General features: G+C 35.5%; 1 protein-coding gene across 6 annotated transcripts in view; it reads left to right on the forward strand.

Annotated features, from left to right (window-relative positions):
• The window catches only part of Mhcl (Myosin heavy chain-like), a 353,455-nt gene that overhangs the window by 300,132 nt on the left and 41,323 nt on the right, over window positions 1-12,000 (forward strand). The window contains exon 1 of one of the 6 annotated variants that reach the window (XM_088229622.1): window positions 9,904-9,969. The exons of 4 other annotated variants lie outside the window; for them this stretch is intronic. The gene's annotated coding sequence lies outside the window, so the exon portion shown is untranslated. Of the gene's footprint in view, window positions 1-9,903; window positions 9,970-12,000 lie in introns of those variants that run through there. One more of the 6 variants, XM_088229619.1, reaches the window with a different exon arrangement.

Consider the following 12,000-nt stretch of genomic DNA (forward strand, 5'->3'; position numbering starts at 1 on the left):
AGCAATATATTGTGTTCTTTTTTATAGTTAACGCCGATTTTTCGCCAGTGAACTGTATTTATTAACGAGGAAAACAAAAAAACAAACCGACATGAGCGTTGACTTAGAGATAACACACGCGTTGACTTATGACTGCGATAACTTAAGGACGTACTTTGTTGTTCATTGTGATCGTTCAAATACTTAGCTTGTTTTTAGGCACGTCGATAGTTTTTTGTGATTGAGCTACAGGCCACTTTCATACAAAAAACTGTAATAATCACCTTCTGAAAATAGTGTCGATCACAAAAACTGTTCTTGTTTAACTAAAACCCAAACTAAAGCCAAACCAAAACGCTTTTGTTCTAAGCGATAGAGCTTAAGGGCATCTTTAGAGAATCATACATTCTATCATGAGTCAAAACGTCTCTAAGGGCATCTTTAGAGAATCATACATTCTATCATGAGTCAAAACCTCTCTAAGGGCATCTTTAGAGAATCATACATTCTATCACGAGTCAAAACCTCTCTAAGGGCATCTTTAGAGAATCATACATTCTATCACAAGTCAAAATCTCTCTAAGGGCATCTTTAGAGAATTATACATTCTATCATGAGTCAAAACCTCTTCAAATCTGCCCTTAGAGAGTTTTTGACTCATGATAGAAATACAAAATCGATGAATCGATAAATCCACCGCTGAGAGCAGTAAAGTCTCGCTGGCCCAGTACGCGATCTCGCAGTCGAGCTTCGCGTCCAGAGCAGAAATAGCTTCCGATAGTGCACTCTCGTTTGTGCTGTACTCGCCTATCAATAGTCGGCCTGTCAGTGGGTTATTTATGATCGGTCAGTTAACCAGGTCGCCACATTATAGCTCCATCGTGATTATTTACTCTTTTAAGTTCCGCTAGCCGCGTGATTTATTTCATCTATTGCGTCCTACGCGATTTTATAATTTGTGAACAATTTTTGCATTCCTACTTTTTGACATTTTTATGAACATCGATTAAGCGTAGCTCTCCAGAAAGCAGCCTGCCATAGAAAAGTGAGACTGAAATAATAGCACTGTTGTGAAAAAAGTGAATAAGCTGAACTGAATGGACGACGAAAGAATAGTAAAACAAGTATATATGGCAAAAATGAACGGTAACGTGAGACAAGGAAGACCAAGGAAGACGTGGCATAATCAGATGAACCAAAATCTTAAGTCTGGTCTTGTTGAAAATAGGCAGAACCGAAGGGCATGTATGACAATGTACCCCTACGGGGAAATGGCGTTATGGTAGTATTAGTAGTAGTAGTGAATAATCAAATCTGTTCAAAAGTCAATTGTCTTTTGTATGCTGATGATGCCGTACTTCTTGCTAACAACAAAGAGGGACTGCATTTCTTGGTAACAAAGGTCTAAAATGTATGCGAGGGAAGCGATTTGCTGATGAATGTCGATAAATCGAATGTGATGGATTTTGAAAGCAATGAAAGTATGACTAAATGTGAAATCACTGTGAATGGGGTTATATTAAAACAGGGTAGAGGAATTGTATCTGGAAAGTATGTTTACTAGGGATGGAATGACCGAGAAAGATATTGAAAGGGGGGTGAGTGCCGGGAACAGAGTGAACGATGCACTAAATCAACCTAAAATAGTATTAGTTCAAAAGAAAACAATATAATATCTAATTAGTAAAAACAATTTTACGTATCCATAATAATTTAGAAAAAACAAAACATTACATTAATAACAAAATAGAATTATATATTAATCATCATTCTCCTTTCCGCACCTAGTGCCATAGGGCACATCACTGGTACACCAATCGCAGCTTATCTTGATATTTTATTACATAAAGGTAAGATTATCCATATTACGTTACAGGTGCCAGTCCAGGGGCTATAAAATATTTTAAAGTGAAAACACCTTTTTAAATTAAAAAAAACCATGCCGGGAATTGAACCCATTAATAACGAACAAAAACATTAAAAAAATATATACATACATTAATGATTAATAAAAACGTTAAAAAAATATTGTTCTAAAATTAAAAAAAAAAGATTGTACATTTTTCCACTGTTTTTTTGCCATCTTTCAGAGTGTACGTATCGATATGTCAAAAGAACCATCCGTCTTGGTGATTGTCAAATCATATTCAAGCGAGTATTTTTTGCTTTAATAGGAATTTATAATAGCTTTAAAGTGGCCACTTTTAATTGCAGAAGCCTGTTGAAAATACAAAAGAAAAATACTTTTAATTTACTAAGGAACGGGAATAATGTTTCAGCGTCACTTAATGGTTGAATTCGTTCATATGACGTCAGAGATTACAAGTCGGTAGAGGTAGATAGAGATAGTACAGAAGTTGAATATACCGTATCCGTATGTAACGATGAAGATAGCGTTTGTGATTGCCCCCCGGGGCCGCGATTACAATGGGAAGTTAATGTATCAAATATTTTTGTGTACCAGATATTATGTTATTATCTTATATATACTTACTGCAAACTAATTTTTATTATTTGTTTTTAACAATAATTTGTTAATATCATTTTTTTATACGTATAAGTACATGTATACATATATTTTTTGTTTAAATTCTTTACAAGTTATTTACAATTACCTTTTTAATTCAATTACTTTTCTAATATCCATATTTTTTTTTTCTTTTTTACTATGTAAAGTTTCACTTTTTATTTTGCATGGCAGTATGCTTTTTATTGTTTCTTCATGTATACAAAAAAGCGTTGTTTATCTTTTAAATTATTACTTACTATGTTTGTACTTACCTGTATATTTTTTGTAAATGCCCCTTGGGCGTATTGTAAAATTATATAAATAAATAAATAAACTTCCTGTTGTCATCGGAACCCCGGATTACGTAACCGTGGGTTAGGGTGTATATTAATATCACTAATAAGAGATGTATCAGGGTTGTTGCAAGACGCGTTTCTTTTTTCTTTACGACTGTTTATTTTAAGAAAATAAAAGTTGAAAAAAACGTAATTTGCACAAGATTTCGATTTTGATTATTATATTGTAAAATTATTATGTTCACCTCAAATTGGACTGAAAATATGGGCTCAAATTGGACTCTGCGCTGTTCCTTTGTGAACAAATCAATTATGATTGTAAGTGAATTTATCCATTGTCTAATGTGTCCGTACATTACAGACTTTGAGCGATATATTGCTTTTTGTTCAGTCAATCCAATGGTAATCAATCACTTTCCAACGCTTTCCACGGTGGCAGTACAATGCGCACATGGTAACATTACGTGACGTTTCACACTCGCGAATTTCCTCGTTCATTCATTCAATTATATATTAAATCAACATCACTGCGTTCGTAATTAGTGATTATTTATTAATAGCGCCGTGTCATTACAGCTGTCCTTCATTTCTTCTCCTCTTAATAAAAGCAATTCGTATTCTATACGTTTTCTATCTGGAGATGTAGTAGAATATCGTTAAATCTTCAATAGTCCAATACGGTTGAACCAAAAATTAATAACAATAAGATGCTTATTTTTTTACGATTCTTATGGCACCAATAGTCTACTTCTTTTAGATCAGTGATAGGTAATACCTTTTTAGCTCTTTCTTCTTTTTTTCCCCAATTTCGCTTCTAGATCGAGCATGTAAAAATAATGTCATTTCATAGAACAAAACAACCGATTTCCTTCGAGTACCTATTAGAAAACTCCAAAATTGATGTAGTTAAGTCTATCAGAGATTTAGGAGTTGTTTTGGACTATAAACTGACATACAACGAGCATATAGATAATACAGTAAATAAATCACTGAAATTACTTGGCTTCATTAACAGAATATCCTCTGATTTTACTAATGTCCGTACAATCAAATCTCTTTATTGCTCAACTGTTCGCCCTCTTCTAGAATATGCCTCCGTGGTCTGGTCTTCATTCTATGTCAATCGCATAAATCATATTGAATCAGTCCAACATAGCTTGCTTCGAAAAATAGCGTGGATGCTTGGACTAGAGAGAGGTAATTATTCTTAGGCTGAAATAGAGTCAATGTTAAATATTTCCAGTCTACAAAAACGTAGAACTAATATTGATTACATATATATGTTCGGCATACTAAATGGTATAATCGATGTTCCATCATTACTGGGACAAGTAAAATTCAATATTCCGACTCGTAGATTGAGAAACAATGAAGTACTGTTCATCGATCAGCATAGAACAAACTATGGCCTTAATTCTCCAATGACCCGTCTTTGTCGTATTGTTAACTCAAGACAAGATCTGGACTATTTTGGTTTAAGTTTACAACGATTTAAACGAGCACTAAATAAATAGTCCAGATCTTGTCTCGATGTCCCTTATGTTTGTCAATGCTTCTTTTAAAAAAAATGTTTTAAACTGTTCTTTATTGTAATATTTAAACCCTATAAATTGTATACATGGACAATGTCCGTTAATAAATAAATAAAAAAATAAATGTAGAATTCACCAGGGCCATGTTTTTTTTTAATTCCGAGATAGAAAGCCTTTATAAAACCTTATCAAGATCAAATATAAAAAAAAATCAATGTCACCTTTTTTGCACATTCGACGTTATTCTACGATCACGACGAAATTGTTCACTACAAACTACATCAGCTTAGAAAACGGACTTTGCAATGCTGACCGAAACATCCCCAAGTGATTAAAACAGACGGCACAACAACTCAGAATACTACTACCAGTATTGAAAAAAACAAAAACTTCTTGAAAGTTTTCTTTGAAATATACATTTTTCTTTATACACTAGATGCGGCACTATGCACCCGTCTCGTGTTCCATTCAACTGAGGTTCTAGAACTTATCTTGTATTTTATGGGAGTTTTACCCGCAGCGGTCAGCAACTGTGAAGCGGCGTAAAAGGGATTGATATACAGCTTTGAATGAGGAAGTTCATTGGTATTTTAAAAAAATATATTTGTCAATAGACTATTAAACTAAGCCAAAATTTTTTTTTCTAGTTTTTATACAAAGCATTATCAGTGCTACGATTTTTCGAAGTATTGTATTTCGGAAATAACTCCGCGTGTGACGTCAGACGTTAATTTCCGCTTATTCTCATTCAGTTCTTCCCATTGGTCCAGAAGCGACAAGCAGACCGGAAATCTTTCATAGCTCTCAGGTCATAGGTTGATTCATATGAACCAGTGACGTCATTCGAAGTAGTGCGTTTTTATTATTTTTCCGTACATTTTCAAGAAACTTTGGCTTTTAATTTAATGCTTTACTTTTTACCCCGCGCAAGAGAACCATTTTTTTGTATCCAATTTCCCGTAGGGCTGAAGTTCCTCATTCACGATAAACTTGCAGAGACATTTTATCTCTTTTAATCTACTACGCGTTTTGCACGCCAATGTTGATGCTCATTTTAAAAACATGATTTGAACCTATCGTTCTATCGTCATCTCTATTTAATTATACCCCATTGAAAGTTTTAGTTGCGTTTATTTTTTACTTTTGAAACAAATATCCCGTATATTTGAAAACTGCTCGAACGCTATTTTCGACTTTGGCAATTAACTCCACTTGCTAATAGGATCGTTTTTACATGCAAGTGTGTAATTATTGTCCGTCTTCATGGTCCATTTGGCTCCGCGTCTTCGCCGCAGGGGCAGGGGAAAAGTGTCTGAACTTCTTCCTCGCTCGCCTGCGCCTAGAGCCGCTGTCGCGTGCCAAGTTTTCGCCGGCGGCCGGCGTTGTGCAACACAGCTGGGTCCAGATAGTGTTTTTATATTTTTTGAATAGCACGCGAAATTGAGCCCGTGAAATGCTATTGCTTAGCTGAGTTGCTAAAATCCTCTACCTGATCTAATCTGATCAGCTAAGGGAAGGTAACCCCGACAGAAAAATCCACCCTTGAAGGCAACGAGAAACCACTCTGGCCATCTTTTCCCAGGGTGACCAGAGTGGTTTCCCTTTGTTCTGGCCTCGGAGTAGCGCAGGACTGAGATGCTTTATTATTATTATTATTATGGATAACTTATATAGCGCCATTTTCGAAATAAAATACCTCAAGGGCGCTTTACATAGTGTTTTTTTCGAAGCTTTTAAATTTGTAATTTAATTAAAATAATTTATTTTGTTGTCACATGCTACGGATTTATTCAAATGATTTAGAGAACAAGTGTTTTTAGTTTTTTCCGAAACATCACTTCACTTTCACAGCCTCGCACCTCTGCTGGGAGAGCATTCTATGCCATAGGGCTTGCGACCGCAAATGCGCGTTCACTAAATTTAGTGCGTTGTTTGCGTAGAGGTATAATAACTTTTCCTCTCGCCGTAGACGTAGCTGATCTAAGCGTGAGACGCCTGTCAGCTAGTTCATCTGGAATGCATAGTTCCCTTAGATATTCCGGAGCAGAGTTGTGCAGTGACTTATACATAAGCCAACAGAGTTTTTATTCGACCCTCTGTGGAAAACGTAGCCAGTGTAGTTCCCGAAGTAGTGGAGTGATATGACTGAACTTAGAGATTCCGAAAATAAGTCTCGCTGCGGCATTCAATACAGATTGTAGGCGAGTCATTTTGTTCATTGGTAGACCTGCATAGATACCATTACAATAATCGACTCTAGACACTACAAACGCATTTATTAATTGACGGGCGGCATCAACCGGCAAATTTTTGCGTATGCATTTAATTTGTCTCAGCTGGTAGAAGCATGAACTTATCGTTCTACTAATTTGAGCGTCAAGAGATAGGTCAGAATTGAGTAAAACTCCCAGTAGTTTAACGGTGGGTAAAACGGTACTCCCTACATTGGGTAGAGCCGTATCCTGGATCAAATTCTGTCGTCTGGCTGAAGCCACCCACAGTTGTTCAGTTTTTGATGGGTTTAATGTTAGTCTGTTTTCAGCCATCCAGTTTCCTATTTTCTTGATGCATCCATCAATTAAATTGACAAGCACACTTTCGCTGTAGTGATCGCCAACGTCGGTCGGGGGACCTGATAGGGCACCGCAAAAAGAATGTCCCTCACGATTTAATCTATATAGATAATTTATATAGCGCCATTTTTGTGAAAATCACCTCAAGGGCGCTGTACAATAAATATCCCAATACGTGTTGCAGCTACATAGCGCATGTTTATATTAAATTATTGTGAAAATAAAACTTTGTTATTAGTGTTACACAATTTTATTATTTTACAAGAACACAACTTTAGTTTCGGGAGAGCACTCCTCCCATCGACGGGTGATATAAAACTAATATAGGGAACACAGAATATTGTTCACAATGTCTTAGAATTTAAACCAAAAATAAACAGATTAATCAGTGAAGCTTAGAGCAGGATAATTGTTTTCCCTCTTTTCTAAGGTGTTTGCATATGAATGGATAGTTATCTAAAGTACAGATATGAAAACATGATCAATGAGGGACAGGACAATAAGTCGAATTTTATTTCTTAAAATTTAGCACATAAGTGGAAGTTGCAATAATTAAGTACGACTTAGGAATTTTATATGAAAACAAAAATGATATTGAAACGACTAAAACCATCAACAATGACGTGCAACAACTATTAGAATGGACAAACAAAAACTTCTTAACACTAAATGCCAAGAAATGTAATACAAACCAAAATTGATAAAGGAAATACAGTGACTGCACTCATACTTGACTTCAAGAAGGCATTTGACACAGTCCACATAGATACCCTTCTAGATAAACTACAACATACAGGAGTTAAGGGACAAGCTCTCAAAATATTTAAAAACTATCTACAAGGAAGAAAACAGTTTACGAAAATTGAAAAACACAAAAGCGAAAAACAACAATGCAATTCGGAGTACCTCAGGGATCAATATTAGGACCATTGTTCTATATAATATACATTAACGACATAATACACAGTGACATAATGGGGAAAAAAACAATCCATGCGGACGACTTAGGAATTTTATATGAAAAAAAAATGACATTGAAACGACTAAAACCATCAACAATGACGTGCAAAAACTATTAGAATGGACAAACAAAAACTTCTTAACACTAAATGCCAAGAAATGCAATATAATACATTTCGAAACATAAAAGAAGAACCATAACATGAACATAAAAATAAACAACGAAACTCTTAAAGAACTAGAACATGTGACTTACCTAGGACTCACAATGGACAGACAATTGAAATGGACAAAACACATAGACGGACTCACTAAAGTAATGGCATCACTACATAGCCTCTTCTACAAAATTAAAGATTTTATACCAAGAAAGGAAAAAATTATGATATACGAAGCTTATGTCAAAAGTAAATTGAGTTACATGATCGCCTGCTGGGGAACTGGCAACAAGACAGACATAACAAGAATACAGAGACAACAAAATAAAATTCTTAAACTAACATACAACCTACCCTACCTGACCTCTACGACTGAACTGTACAAAGAAACACACCAGTTTGACATAAACCACTTGACTAAAATTGAGACCTTAAAAATTGTGCACAAAATAACACTGGGAAACATACAAGACGACGACATAATATTAGTCAAAAATGCTGACATACACAAATATAACACCAGACAACAACAACACTATCATATTGAAAAAGCAAAGACAAACACAGGATAGTCAAAAATACTACATAATGGACTTAAACACTACAACGACCTACCTTACTACTTGAAAACTTTTAATGGAGACAAATTTAAAATCAATCTGAAAAAGCACATGATGACTGAACTAACTAGACTAGACGAGACATAAAATGACTAGACAATATTAAATTTCTAATGTAACCCTAACGGGTTTTTTAAAATTGTAAATAAATAAAAAAAAAAAAAAAAAAAGTCTAAGATTTAATGTGTGGGAAGACATCGCTCGGCTAAGAGAGTGTCAACAGACGCGGGTCTAAGGGGGTGAGTGAGGTGAGGGGGGTCGCAAAGGGAACATAGTCAATAAAGGCGAGGGGTGGTTAAATGTGTGATCATTAATTAGGTTGTTCTCAGAATTTAAATTTTTGTGAATTTCTATAATTTCTAGATTATTCCGCCTTTGTTATTTACTTGGTGCAGGAGTTTTAGGGTGTGATTATGAAATGAGTGGTTACTATGTATTACATGATTCGCAAATTCCGAGAAGTCTTTAGATAAGGGGAAAAAAACCTTCCTGCTCTAAGTTTCACTGATTAATTTGTTTATTTTTTGTTTAAATTCTATGACATTGTGAACAACATTCTGTGTTTAGTATATTAGTTTTATTTCACCCGTCGATGGGAGGAGTGCTTTCCCGAAACTATAGTTGTGTTCTTGTAAAATAATAAAATTGTGTAACAATAATAACAAAGTTTTATTTTCACAATAATTTAAAATGAAGTGTTACGAAGTGAATGCCGATTCAATTAAAAATATCATGTTTATATTCATCAAATATGGTTTATATTCTTATTTTTGCTCTCCCGTATTACCATTATGTGTCATTTGTTGGCTAGCCCGTTTTTACCCTGTAACCTTCAAATGTGATGGAAATTTAAATCCAATTGGATTCGAAAATTATTCAAACCTTTCTTTGCGCTTGGCCATAGTGGTGAGCGTTTTGCGTTGCGGTGTGGGACACTAAACTTGTTACCAAGTTGTGTCATTCCACAATTGAAGATATATATGCATGTGAAAGTGTATAGACGAATACCTAGAAATTATGTTTTTTAGTATGTATTTTCGTTAAATTTCCTTACAAAATAAAATATGTTGGAGTTCACCGCGCCCGCGCCGCGCCGCAAGACGCTCGCCACTCTGGCCAAGCGCTTCGGGGACTTTTCGACGCTATTCGTATTCTAATTTTCCATCGCGAAATTTTGTGAAAATTAGCAAGTGCATGTTGATAAATTATGAACTCCCCGTGCTAATGGTAATTATGCCATCGCGTCCAGGATTTTGGGTGACGCTCGAGTTGGTCAGTCACTCGGCGCCTTGGCACGGCCATGGACGGTCGCGATCCCGGAAGGAAGCTTCGAGCTTTCTCGGTACGCTCATGTCACCGGCAATCGTGAACTCGGTGTTTCGATCGTCTCCTTAGATCATATTATTTCCTGTGGTGTTTCTGTAGCTCAATCACAAATAACTATCGACGTGCTAATAAACGACGTGATAACAATTTCTCATCATGGTTGTTTATCGTATTCGCGATCACAATGCAACATCCGTGAACATCTAATATTAAATGTCAAAATCTTTACGTTTCACGACGTATAATCCTGCTGCGAAATCACATATTTGAATTTCATCGGTGTAAATATGGAAAAAATTCCGAAACTGCTATTTTTATTTGTTTATTTATTATTTATCATGCTATTTATTGCATTTAGCCGGCGGTTGGCAAGCCAATGGTCAAGATAAACAGTCGCCATAATAATTGTAATTTAATTTTAACTTTTTTGTATTAGATACTCCTTACTATTTTGCAAATGCCATATATCGTACTATTTATTTATAGTAAACGCCGAACTGTATTTATTTACGAGAAAAACAAAAAAAAAACCGACACGAACGTTGACTTAGAGATTATACACGCGTTGACTTATGACTGCGATATCTTAAGCACGAACATTATCGTTCATTGTGATCGCTCAAATGCTTAGCATGTTTTTAAGCACGTCGATAGTTATTCGTGATTGAGCTACTGACCGTCGCTTTTGTTCTCACGGGCGCAGTTAAATGTGGCTTACCGTTTTTAATTGCGGGAATTAAAATACCCCGGTGATTTTTATTGCCTGTAAAAATATACTTGTTTCTAGACTAGAAGAGCATAAATTAATTTTATTTTCGAAGCATGCGTGTGTAGGGAAAATATGGTAATGTCAAATAATTGAAAAAGGAAAACCACGGTTATTACCTAGGATTATTTTATGAGAAACAAACTTTTAAGGTCTAGCTTACAATACGTTTTTTTAATTGCAAAGTGCATGGACTTTTAAAATTAAGTCCATCCATAGCGACCTAACTGACATTTTAAAAGGTGATGTAAACTTTGATTTGGGTTTTTTTTTCATAAATAACAACAACAACAACAACCCATCACGCCGTTTCCCCGTAAGGGTAGACAGATAGGATAGAACGCCACATCACTCTATCTTTGCATACAGATCCCGTTTCTTCTACATTTATACATCTTTATTATTCCGACTTTTGACATGTCCATCTTTAAGTATTTGTTGGATTTGATCATTTCATGTCTATCTCGGTCGTCCCCGTTTTCTGCATCCATCAACATTCGCATTGTAAACATTCTTAGCAGTTCTTTCGCTGTCCATTCGCTCTGCATGTCCAAACCAGCGCAGAGCTCCTTTCTTGATTTTGTCGATAGTGCTTATCTCAACCTTACATTAGTACGTATCTCTACATTTAAGCATATATCGTACATAGCTCTACTACACATTCGCCCGAGAGATCGCATTTCGACAGCATTCTTCTAATTTTGCCAAACTTGCGACAAACATTTGTTTGCCAAGGTTGATTTAAGTGCACCGTTCACTCTGTTCCCGGCACTCACCCTTCTTTCAATATCTTTCTCAGTCATTCTACCCCTAGCAAACATACTTCCCAGATACACAAATTCCTTTACCTGTTTTTGTATAACCTTCACAGTGATTTCACATTTAGTCATACTTTCATTTTTTTCAAAAACCATCACATTGGATTTATCGACATTCATCAGCAAATCGCTTCCCTCGCATACATCGTAGACCTTTGTTTCCAAGAATTGCAGTTCCTCTTTGTTGTTAGCAAGGAGCACGGCATCATCAGCATACAAAACACAATTGACATTTAAATCACCAATTTTTTCTCCCATTCTTAAGCCTTTCAGTTATTTCATGCAGTTATCGATATACACGTTGAACAGCCACGGTGACATCACACATCCCTGCTCAGTAATCAGTAAAGTCCAAAGACACTTTTCATGGTTCTTCATGTACAAAACATCCATTTTGATTAAAAATATCAAAACAGTTTAGTAAAAATATACACACTCATTGATTTAAAGCTTTGAATACAAA

This window comes from Micrasema longulum, unplaced genomic scaffold (assembly GCF_059751315.1).
Source record: "Micrasema longulum isolate JH-2025_06_02 unplaced genomic scaffold, ASM5975131v1 h1tg000688l, whole genome shotgun sequence".
NCBI lineage: Eukaryota > Metazoa > Arthropoda > Insecta > Trichoptera > Brachycentridae > Micrasema > Micrasema longulum.